This window comes from Manacus vitellinus, unplaced genomic scaffold, assembly GCF_001715985.3.
Source record: "Manacus vitellinus isolate BGI_N305 unplaced genomic scaffold, ASM171598v3 scaffold_92_pilon, whole genome shotgun sequence".
Classification (NCBI taxonomy): domain Eukaryota; kingdom Metazoa; phylum Chordata; class Aves; order Passeriformes; family Pipridae; genus Manacus; species Manacus vitellinus.
In genome coordinates this window covers 381,800-385,803 of record NW_021940877.1, presented here as the reverse complement: position 1 = coordinate 385,803, position 4,004 = coordinate 381,800, and the positions used below count along the sequence as shown (strand labels likewise).

The 4,004-nt window shown below is 46.0% G+C and overlaps 1 long non-coding RNA gene across 1 annotated transcript in view; it reads left to right on the top strand.

The window, feature by feature from the left end:
• Positions 1–2,686: 2,686 nt before the first annotated feature.
• The window catches only part of LOC108642024, a 2,362-nt gene continuing 1,044 nt past the window's right edge, over positions 2,687–4,004 (top strand). The window contains exon 1 of the long non-coding RNA XR_001922408.2: positions 2,687–3,966. This is a non-coding gene — a long non-coding RNA (uncharacterized LOC108642024). The remainder of the gene's footprint in view (positions 3,967–4,004) is intronic.

The window sequence follows — 4,004 nt, the reverse complement described above, 5'->3', positions numbered from 1 at the left end:
AAGGAAGCGTTTTCCTTCTTCCCAGGGAGCGAGGAATGGAGTAATAAACCAGCAGCATATTGTGGGAGCGAGTTCACAGAGAAAAAAAAATACAGTTCAAGGGGACCCTGATCTTCACCAACACAATTTAGGACATTCGACACTCCCTCCGACCTCCACTGCCTTCGCTTGAGCAAAATTAGGAGGAATAGACTATGGCACGTAGGTCTGTTGGCTTGGAGGGAAAGGGGCCCCACAGTTTTGCTCCCTGGAGGCACCCGCTCTCCCCACCCCTTTTGTGTGTATTTTTTTTAATGTGCCACACATCAGCACAATGCTGACAAGGGCTTTGTATGTTTTCTGCCTATGCAGCAGTTCAAGACACACAACTCTGGATTTTTTGAAAGGGGAAAGGGGGAGGGAGCTGCCCTTTGCTGTGCTGGTTAATTGCGCGGTTCGCTCTTCTACGTGACCACAGGGAAGGGAAAAAGCACCGACGTTTAAACACAGAACCATTTTTAGCAGCCAAAAGGGTCAAACTCAGTCTTCTCACAAGATGCAGCGGAGCTCAGAGTAAAATCTACCACAGGCAAGAAAAGAATTATAAATCACCAGAGTTTCTTCTCTGGAGTTGGATGGGACCCCAGAAAACAGCTCATCCATCCTCGCTCACTGCAGTTACAGCCTTCATGTTTCCACACCTGCCAACGCAGGGATTCCAGCCCTCAAAAAATGGAGGGAAAGGGTCTGGAAAGCTGGACTGTCGGTTCTTCCACCTGCCAGGAGCAGCTCAATGGAGCCTGGGTGGCTCAGCTCCAAGGAGCAGCGAGCAGAGCACGTTACCAGCCTTCTGGAGTTCCCATCTCACACGGACATGCGTGATATGGACAGCGCTGGCAAACAGCTTCCTTCAAAAATAAGGATGACTAATCCCCAGCAGTGCCACTTCATTTATTTATTTTTTTTAAAAGGCCACAAGGCAGAGCTTTTTCCAGAAGCATCAGCCTTTGTGAACCAGCAAGTGGTGGGAAGGGGAAGCCCTGGGACCCACTCATGGTCTCCAGACAGAACTAACCACAGGAATACTGTGGGGTTTTGTGGCCTGTGTACGACACACACAGACATGGATGGAGCCCCACACTCATGGAAAGGCTGGATCCCACTGCCCAGGAGACTTGCAGATCCCTGCATGGTTAGTAGGGATCTGATGGGGAGAGGGGTTACACAAACAACCCACTATTTCCCTAGAAAATAAAAAAAGAAAAAAAAAAGAGAGAAAAAATAGGGCATGAAACAGCTTTACCCACTGTAACACCGTAACATCCCCCCGGTGAGGGAAGGGATGCATGGAGAAAAAGGGGTGAGGGATCTGGGATGAAGAGGAGCATCTGCATTGCCTGGTGGGCCCAGTCCCCCCAGCAAGGTCACTCTGGCTCCCAGGGAGACACATCAGTGCTTCAATGCAAAGCTGTGGTCGAACTGCAGCGGAGGCAGCGCTGCAGGAGGTCACTCGGGGACTGCAAAGAGGGAATGGATTAAAAAAAGGGAATAAAAAAAAAAATCCATAAGCAGATGTTTACTGACGTGCAGCAAATCCACAGCTTGGCTCTGGAGAGCTGCGTGGTGGGAGGGAGAACTGCCCAGTTCCCAGGACGCAGCAAACAATCTGCATCTACAGATTTAGGTTACAGCTTTTAACCAGCCTCCCTCACCACCCCCCTTAAAAAAACCCCAAATTCGTCATCTTTTTAAGCTCTTAGAAATGTAGATTTGCCACGGAGGTGATTTTGGGTGGTGGCACCATTAAAATACTTACCCACCTCACAGCCAAGGGCTGCGCAATCTGAAATTTGTGAGTGTTTGCAAATGGTTTGGAAAGCTTTCCAAGGAAGGTGCTGTAGGATTGTAAATCCTTCCCGTTATTAATAAAAGGGAGCTATTGTTCCAGCTCTAATCAAGCCTTGTCTCCAGCTGGGCAATTTTAAAACGCAATTCAAAACACACACAGGGAAAAAAAGATTGTGAGGAAGCTCCAAAAAAAAATAACAAAAAACCCCCACCAAAAAATCAGTGAGGGAGCAAGGGGAGGGGGGAAGGAAAATAAAAAATAATACTCCTGCTATTTAAAATGAATTCCAAGCAGAAGCATGCTGGGGTGGGAGGGGAATCCTCCCTCCCACCGCCTGGGAAAGGTCACTTGTGCCATCGGTGCCCTGGCCACGCTGCCGGCCCTGCCCTCATCCATCTCCATCAGCAATAGCTCTGCTTTCCATTTATTTAGGAAAAAAAAAAGAAAATCAAGCTGCAAACACCTCCCAGCGCTCTGTTTTCAAGGCTGGGGGAACGGAGTGAGAGGGAGAGGCTTGGAATGAGGCTCCCAGCCAGGGAGAGGTGGTGCATCCTCCGCATCCTCCTCCTCCTCCTCCTGCCCGGCGCTGCGGCAAAGGCGCCGCAGTGGGGGCTCCCCGCCCCCGTGGAAGCTTCTGGAATAAGCAGCCAAGCTGGAGACAGGAGAGAAACCTTTATACCCGCAGAGGGGAAAAAACACGTAATAAAAGGGAGAGGATTGCACAAGGCCGGGGGAAAAAATAGAGATCCCTGTAAAAGTGAAGCCCCTGAGCAGCTCTGGCAGCCCCGGCTCGGGGGTGGTGCAGCCCCGCTCGGCTGGAAACAAAACGCCCCAACAAACCACATTAAACAAAAAAAAAAAAAAAAAAAAAAAAAGAGAGAGAGAGAGAAAAATGGTGGTGTTTGGAGCGCGAGATGGTGGGATAAAGGCGCTGATCCCTCCTCCCGGATCTAGAGCAAAGCCGGCCATTGCAGTTCCATTTATCCTCTTTTTCTTGTGCAATGAATTGTCTGATCCGGACTATTCGGTTGCATTTGCAGCTTCACTTACAAGTTTGGTTTTGTGGTTTTGTTGTGCTTTTTTTCCCCTTTTTGTTTCTTTTTTTTTTATTGGGTTGTTTTGGGTTTGTTTTTTCTTTCCTTTTTTTTTTTTTTTGGTGTATTTTTTCCTTTTTTTCATTAAAAAGTAATCCTCCCCAAATCTCCCAAGGAAAATCTACCTCTTTGTGGAACAAATAAAATATTCAGGCACAAACTTCCGCCATGGACTGTAAAAAAAAGAGATGGGTTGTTTTTTGTTCTTTTTCTTTTTTAATTTTTACTTTTTTATGGCATTTTTTTCTCCTGCTTTTAGGATACATTGTAGTAGAAAGCCAATGGAGGAAAACAAAGGTAATATATATATATAAAATCAAAAATATATACGGGCCAAATGATAGTGATTATATATAATTAAATCATAGTTTTTAGGTGTGTGGGTTTATCTTATATTTTAAGCAGTTCCCGTAAAAAGGAGATATACATATAAATATGTAGTCAACATACAGAATATTTATATATGTATGTAGTAAATATATAGAAATATTTCTATATCTGTAGAAATAATAGAGCATCTACATGGGCCTAAATCTGAAATTCCATGGGGAAAAAAGCAGTATTTTAGGCATGTAGCTTTTAACAAGGAAGGGGCAACGTTGTAGCCTGTGACAACACTGTGATGCAGACAAAAAGGTAAGGCAACATTAAAAAAATATAAAAAAAAAAAAAAGAAAAAAAAAGCGTATGTGGTACCTTGGCTGCAGCCTCCAACAACGAGCGTGTGGATGTTACGGGATTTTGGTTTTTTATGGTATTACCACGTCTGATCACACCAATATATGATTTTAATTAAGCGAATGGCGGGCGAGCTGTCGTGGGGAGCAGGCAAGCGGCGATGGCTTCTTCCCACACCACTCCGGCTCCGAAGATAAATCAGTCCTCGGGTGTTAGGGGATTTCTCCTTGGTTTGTTTTTTTTCCCCCAAGCACGTTTGGGTATTTTCCATGCCGTGAGGAAAGCGGGAGATGGCGGCTCCGACCCCTGCGAAGGAGAAAAGCAGTGCAAGAGAACAGAATTAGGCATTAAACTACCCACCTTGGGGTGCTTGTGGTGATGATGATGGGGGACGGGGGTGGGGA